Source organism: Cucurbita pepo, chromosome 19, assembly GCF_057944985.1.
Source record: "Cucurbita pepo subsp. pepo isolate OVF chromosome 19, ASM5794498v1, whole genome shotgun sequence".
NCBI classification, from domain to species: domain Eukaryota; kingdom Viridiplantae; phylum Streptophyta; class Magnoliopsida; order Cucurbitales; family Cucurbitaceae; genus Cucurbita; species Cucurbita pepo.
In genome coordinates, this window is record NC_141816.1 from 5071296 (window position 1) to 5079433 (window position 8138).

An 8138-nucleotide genomic window follows, 5' to 3' on the forward strand; every position below is an offset into this window, starting at 1 on the left:
AAAGGTATTGAAAAACACTACGCAAAGCCAAGTTGTTATAGTTAGAGACCAAAAATCCTCCATTGTACATAAGTACAAAGATCGATTTTTGTGAAAACCTTCTCACCTCTCCAACGGTAGCCAAATAACTATCTCTCTTCCTTTTTTCCTCAATTTCATCTCTTTTTTCATTCTTCTTTTTTTCTCTTTAATTTTTCTTTCTTCTTTTTTTCTCTTTGATTTTTCTCTATTTTTTCACTCAACTCTTGTTTTTCTTTTAACTCTTTTTCCTCAAACTCTTTCTTTCTTTCCTCCAACTTTAATTGATCAGCAAATACATTTGCAGAACTCAAAGGTACAAGAGTGGTTTTTCTACCATCTTTTACAAAAGAAAACCTATTCAAATAGCCATCATACATAACCCTCCTATCAAATTGTCATGGTCGGCCAAGCAATTTGTCTCCAGCATGCATTGGTAACACATCACAAAGAACTTCATCTTTATATTTTCCCAAAGTAAAAGATATTAAAGCTTGGGAAATTACCTTCATTGTTCCACTATCATTGAGCCATTAGAGCTTGTAAAGTTTAGGATGATCTTGAGTTGGAATTTGCAACCTTTTGATCAACATAGTACTTACTACATTGGTGCAACTTCCACTATCAATGATAAGACTACAAGCAGTCCCCTTGACTAAACGCCGCGTGTGAAATAGGTTGTCTCTTTGATCATCAGCATCATTCTCCGTAACTTGAGTTTTAAGAAGTCTTCTTGTAATAAGTGCCAAATGAATACCATCTTCTAGTTTCTCCTCATTCTTCTGGACTTCTTCAACTAGACCATTGATCTCCCCTCCATTTTTCTCGTCTTGATTCATGATTGTACAAACAGTAGTTTTATATGCTTAGGACCTCACACACTCAACTCGCTGATTTTACACTCAGGAACACTCATGTTTAACACACAAAGGTAGGCTATTTGGAAAAGTGACTAATTTCTAATCAAGGTAGGTAATATGGATAAAGCAATTCTGATAGTAGCGAGCTATTCAAGACAATCAAGACAAGGTAATTATGTAGTAGCAACAAAATAAAATAAGAAATGAACAAATAAATAAGGAACAAAGATATTTTTGGATATAATTGCAAACTGAAAAAAAATGAATCCAAAGAGAATGGTCGTGAAGATCGAACACAATAGTTCCAGATTTATATGCTTTAGGGAAAAATGAGAATTGAAATTTATTTGAATGTGCAAATGATCTAATGATAAGGATTTATTAAGAACAATATGATAAGGATTTTTTTTTTCTTTCAAGATCTGAATATGATCTTTAACAGGACACTAAGAACAAAGTAGAAAGATAATGAAGAACGATGGAAATGGCAGTAAGAAAATAAATGACAGATTTAAAGAGACGATAAACAATAGCGGAAATTAAAGATAAAATCAATTCTAGAGTCGGCCATAAAGATGCAACCTGACTCTGATACCAAACTGATAAGGCAACCCTAATCCTCAGCCCAATGATCCAAGCTTTTGTTGAAGTGAGAACCCTTGAATCAAAGTAATTAACACCTCCTTATACGAAATTTGGATCAACCAAGAGATAAGGCTAGAATTAGATTACCTCTTATGATCGAATATCTAGAAGCAAGATTTGGAAACCTTGTTCTAAATTGAGTCACTCTACAATCAAACTTGATCAAGGCTTGATTGAATGGCTTGGGTGCAATTCTACCACAAGGATTGGTTGAAACTTAGAAATGGCAAATATGATGCTTGGATTTCTAAGGGGAATGTTTCAATTTGAGATCTGAATTACATTCATCCACGAATCTGAATTTTACATAACATATTGTGGGTATTTATAGTCTCCCGACAAAAGACGTTTGTGAACGGGATTTATTCCCGATCCCCTTTAATCTTCACAAAAGAATAAGTCAAATTGACCATTTGACTTTTACATAATTTATGAAATTAAAAATAGTTATTTCTAACAAATGTTGATGTGCTTGAGTGGCTAATGCAACAGGTTCGTTTGAATCTTCTTGGCAATAGTTTCATTGGAAGTTTGTCAAAATTTGAATGCGATAAGAGTCTACAAGTAGGTTGCTTACTGAGTATAATTTTTATACTCATTCCTTTCTACTCTTTTTTTTTTCAGGTACCGATCGAGGTGGAGGAGCGTTCGAGAGCTATGCGGTCATAGAGGGGGTCGTTCCGGAGCGTCAGTCCCTTGTTGGTCTTTTAGAGTCTTGTATTTTTCTTCATAATTGTATTTCCTGTTTGAAATATTTGATTTTAATTTTGAATTAATTTTGGTGTCGATGACTCTTTTTTCTTGTTTTAAATTTTATCAAATTTTCATCTCCTATTTTATCTTCTTTTTAATTTCGTTTTTTTTTTCACTTTCGTCTTTTTAGTCACGATTCGGTTTTTCGAAGCCTCAAAAATCAGGTCGTGACATTCATCTTCTAACAAGCTCTTCGTTGGAATCAATCCGTTAAGTTAGCTTTCTCTGTGAATGTTTGCAAGGATTCTAGAAGAACCTCTAGCTTTGCAAATTGCAGCATTGTAGGCGCTTATCAACATGAATCCTATCCATAGAAGTCAATCTGAGTGGTTCCCTCCCATACGAAAAGTAGCATCTACGGATGAAAGAGTGGACAAGTTCCCTTTCAATTACATCGTATTAGTCGATAACTCTCAGGTATCCGCTCATGGATGGTAGTTGATTGGTTGGAGTTTGTAGAACAATCCCATCCTTTCTAGTACTTGAGGAGAATCCACACTAGTAATAAATGGATTTAGTTGTTGATGGAAGTGACCTATTAACTTTAAAAACCATAGTGACACCTAGAAACACAACTGAGGTCCTTCGTGTCTGTAATATTATTATGACACAGACAGAAGACTGAGTTGTGCACTATGTCCCAGGCATTCGCTAGATACCCCTTAACTAGGGTCTGGTATTTACTCCTACATGGAAATCTATACCTAGTGCGTCCAACTATCGCAAGAGGTTGGTAGAACGACTAAAAGCAATAGGATGTTTTAACAAATCTTTCTTCTTTCCCAAATCGATTGTTTGTTGGGGCGGGTCGCAAGATGTGGCTTTTTCCTTCCTTGTTGTCTGTTCGGGGTTGTCTCTTCTTCCTCTTCCTTCCTTTTGTTAAGCACGTCCCCCTCCATCCAAAGCTTCTGATAAAAGAATAGAATTCAAGGTCCAATGGCAAAGATCGAATGAGGGAAGGATTGATTCATAGGTCTAGCTGCACTAGACCGGTATCGATTCATCTATAGTTAACAGCAAATGCTCTTCTTTCTTCTTCCATGTCTTCCTTCTCTGACATTTCAACTTTTTTTATCTTTCTTCTTCCAAGTCAGTCCTCTTTTTTGCAGCCTAGTAAGAAGTAGTGACAGGCTAATTCTAATTGGTAGTAGCATATGAGATAGTGGAATTAGCCGTCTCAGTCCTTTGTTCAAGTTCAAATAGGCTCAATCTTTACTTGAGTCCAATCCCTTGTTGTCATAGATCGGAGTCCAAACACTAGCATTGTCTCAGACATTGTACATCAACAAAATGTGATATGAACCAAGAGACATCAATCATACAATATGCTTCAATGAAGATGTGAAAAAAATATTGTTGAAATTATCAAAAGATATTTCAATTCATGCCACATTGAAGAAGAATGAAGTTTCATGTTATAAATTTTGGGTGGATTACAAATTAGAGTAATTTAGATTTATTGTATTTCATTAATGTATTTTAAGACTTTTAATTTACTCTTGGTTACAATTACATAATGGTTAATTATCGCCATTAAGTATGAATATTACCACTCTTGGAATGCCTTTAGTAGTTTCATTTTGAGGCTATATAAAGCCATGTATGTTGTATTTGTAGGAGACGTGGAAAATAGAGTAAAAAAAGCATTTGTGCTTTTCTTTAACCTATGACTAAGTTTCTTTGCAACTCTATGTAGTTTAGGTTGCATGTAGAATCATTCAAGCTCGACATGATCAATCTTTCTTGTGGAGTGATTCGAATCTCAATTAAGTATTCTTGCCTTGAGATATTTGATCAACAAGAATCATTCAAGCTAGACATGATCGATCTTGCTTGTGGAGTGATTCGATTCTCAAACAATGTTCTTACCATGAGATATTCGATCAACAAGGTAATCTGAATCTTACTCCCATTGTAGTGATTTCCTTATCTTATTAAAATGTTGGTTCGATATAAGATGCAGGACTCCAAGAAAGGGTTATTACCTTTCAGGAATGGAGTTCATTTGTCGAAGGAACAAAGTCCTAAGACACCTCAAGAAGTTGAGGATATGAGACATATTCCCTATGCATCAGCAGTCGGTAGTCTGATGTATGCCATGTTGTGTACCCGGCCAGACATATGCTATGCTGCAGGAATTGTCAGTAGATATCAGCCAAATCCAGGACATGCTCATTGGACTGTCGTTAAAAATATCCTCAAGTATCTTAAGAGAACGAGGGACTATATGCTAATGTACGGCGCTAAGGATCTGATCCTTACAGGGTACACTGACTCAGATTTTCAGACCGATATAGATTCGAAGAAATCGACATCGAGATCTATTTTCACTCTGAACGGAGGAGCAATAATATGGAGAAGCATAAAGCAAGGTTGTATTGCTGATTCCACCATGGAGACTGAGTATGTTGTTGCTCGTGAAGTAGCGAAAGAATCCGTATGACTTAGGAAGTTCATAACTGATTTGGAAGTTGTTCCAAATATGCATCTGCCTATCACTCTTTATTGTGATAACAGTGGAGTAGTTGCATATTCTAAAGAACCAAGAAGCCATAAGCGAGGAAAACATATTGAACACAAATATCATCTCATAAGGGAGATTGTGCAACGAGGAGATGTGATCGTCAAACAGATAGCTTCAGAACACAACATTGCTGATCCATTTACAAAGCCCCTCACGGCTAAAGTGTTTGAAGGGCACCAAGTGAGTCTAGAACTACGAGTTATGTAATCTAGAGCAAGTAGGAGAAAATGCATGGGTATGTGATGCCCTAGTTCATTGTATTTATGTATTTCTCTCTACTCAACATTATAAAACCCCACTAGAGTTTCAGTCCAAATGGAAGTTTGTTGGGTTTTATGTCCTAAAACTCATAGTTTGTAAACAAAAATCTATTTTGTTTTCAATAAAGTTATTATTGATGTTTATTCAGTAAAGATTATTATTGAATAAAGTGGATTTTATGATCATTAATCTAAATCCAATAAACTAAGAACACTCTGGCTATAGTATGATTACTTGAACTATATGTAGAGACATAAGAGTGGATCAAGTTCAAGTATATAGTCAAAATGATCTATAGTACAAGGATAAGGCTGAGTACCTTATTCTGGGGACACTATGGATGCAACCCACTTTTGTATATGATATAAACAATGTGATAACTAAATTGTACATGTGGAGACGTGAGTGGGGGTGTCCTATGCAATAAGTATTGCATAAGATCGGACCATGAAGAAAACCACTCTCACTTTATAATACCATTTACTGTTGAGACTGATTTTTTCATTCGATGACCTAGGTAACTCGATCTTAATCTCGCTAACTATGAACTTCTGTTTATTCCGAATTATCCTTAGATTTGCATGGGTGAGAGTGGCCCGAGTTCGCCGACTCAATAAGCCTCCCATTTCAGGGGTAAGACTGGGTGAATAGTTGGAGACATAGGGTGTAAGATGGAATTCACTCCTACCCCTTCTAAGGATAATAGTGAAGTTGTTCCCTTAAGTACTGACTCCAGGTCTTGAACAAGGGGCCCCACCCTTTCATTGGCCTGAGAGGGATTCGGTTTGGTAGTTGGACCACAAACTAATTGTTCATTAGTGGAACTTAAAGAAACAAGAAGTTGTTGGCTTTTTGGCCCTTAATCTCAAATTAATTAATTTTAATTAATTAATTAATTGATGTTTTGATGATAACAAACCTACCTTCAATTATTAACCATTCTCAGTATTTTGTCCATAGTGTAAGGTTGGAAATAACGATTTCAACGTCTTTTTTAGTTCACTCAAATTAGAGATAAAACGAAGAAGTTTCAGTCAAAACAAGATACCCGACGTGATGATGTGGCGGCAAAATTGACATCATGGACCAATCAAATTCAAAATAAGATACCTGAGGTGATGATGTGGTGACAAAATTGACATCATGGACCAGCGGCAAAATTGACATCAGAGACCAATCGAAGTATGATATTTATAAAATTGGTAGGGTAACAAATGGTGGAGTTTTAATTACATTTATAAAAAGATTTCCATTACTTTTAAATTAAAAGAGGAGTATTTGAATTATAAAATCATTTCAATTACATTTATAAAAGTTTTCGGTTACTTTTAAATGGAAAAAATTATAATGATTTCATTTATATTTATGAAACTAGTCGTTACTTTTAAATAAAAAAAATTATAATGATTTTATTTACATTTATGAAAACTAGTTGTTACTTTTAAATGGAAAGAAATTATAATGATTTCATTTACATTTATGAAAACTAGTTTTGAGAAAGAAAAAATTGTTTAAATTAAAAAATCATTTCAATTACATTTATAATGATTTCAATTAGATTTATAAATAAAACATGTGGTCTATAATTTTTTACGATAAATTTAAAAGTAAATCAATATTATTTTTCGTGGTCCACGTTTCGATTCACGTTTTAGTGGTCCGTATCAATTCCTATTTTTACAATTTGATCGCTATTTAAACTCATTACCTCTTCGTATTTTTAAGAACACAACACACAGAACATTTCACAATACACAAGTTTCATAGTTTTCTCGATCTAAATTTTTTTTAAAATCCTCCATTGTTGCTCTCTCCAAAGCTTCCAATTCTATTTCTTTTTTATCTTATTCTTGAGAGAGATGTATTGTATTGTGAGAAAATTGTACATCTATTACTTCAGAGAGTTGTGGTGTGTTTCTATAAGATTTCAGATAATTGTACCGGTTTGATCTTGAGCCGTGGAAAGGATTGAGTTTGCTCTTGAACTCGTAAAAAGAGCGGTGTACCGGTTTGATCTTGAGCCGTGGAAATGATTGAGTTTGCTCTTGCACTCGTAGTAAAAGGAGCGGTGTAGCGGTTAGGCTCTGATCCGAGGAAAGAATCAGAAAGTTATATTAAAATTCCCAAGAGGTGTTTGGGGAGTGGAGTAGGTCGAGATTGACCGAACCACTATAAAACTATAGTGTTATATTTTCTACCATTTTCCTATTTAAATTTTAAATTATTGTTAAGTTTTATTGCATGGTATTAAGTTTGATTGTTATTAAAAAAAAAAATTAATAATTACATTGTTGAAATCCTATTCACCCCCCTCTAGGGTTGTCATATCGATCCAACAGAAGTAACTTTAGAGGTAAAATGGTAAATTGACCCAGCTCTAGTTACGAAAACCTGCGAAGGATCGACTTACTAATCATGGTTATATCAAATGGATAGAAATATATCTATATTGTGGGGAGTACAACTACTACGCTATAGTGGAGTGTCCTAGTAGTTAACGAATGTTGGTTAACAAGGTTAATGAGTTTAGCCGGTTAATCTCGAATCGTTGGAGCCCATGATTTGTAGGTCCATTAGGTCCCCCTGCTAGCTCATATTGGACTAAACCTTAGAACAGTTTGACGAGTGAGTTCGAAGTATTCAAATTCAAATTAGGGAATATATGCTGATATATTTAACCGCATTTTGTTTTAATTATGAGATATTTAAATAAGATTTAAATATTTTAATTACGAATAGGGATTCATAATCAATATGTGCCGGATTGAAATTGGCATTTGATTTAATGTTAAATATTAATTAAATTGTTTAATTAATCATTTAATATTATTTTGATTTGAAATGAATTAATTAAATTAATTGTTGAATTAAAATAAAGAAAGTCAAAATGTTGACTTCACTTAATGTCCATGTGTTGAGTTAGTGGAATATTTATTTGGTTTAACCAAACTCTACATGATCCCACAAATTTGAATGGAATTTTGAGTGTCAAAATTTGGTTTAACCAAACTTGCATGTTTGCTGAATAAACCCCACAAATTTGAGTGGAATTTTGAGTGTCAAAATTTGGTAATCTC

The 8138-nt window shown here is 34.2% G+C and overlaps 1 pseudogene; it reads left to right on the forward strand.

Annotated features, from left to right (window-relative positions):
- The first annotated feature begins 4263 nt into the window (after window positions 1-4263).
- LOC147786689 (secreted RxLR effector protein 161 pseudogene) lies at window positions 4264-5007 on the forward strand (annotated as a pseudogene).
- Window positions 5008-8138: the final 3131 nt, after the last annotated feature.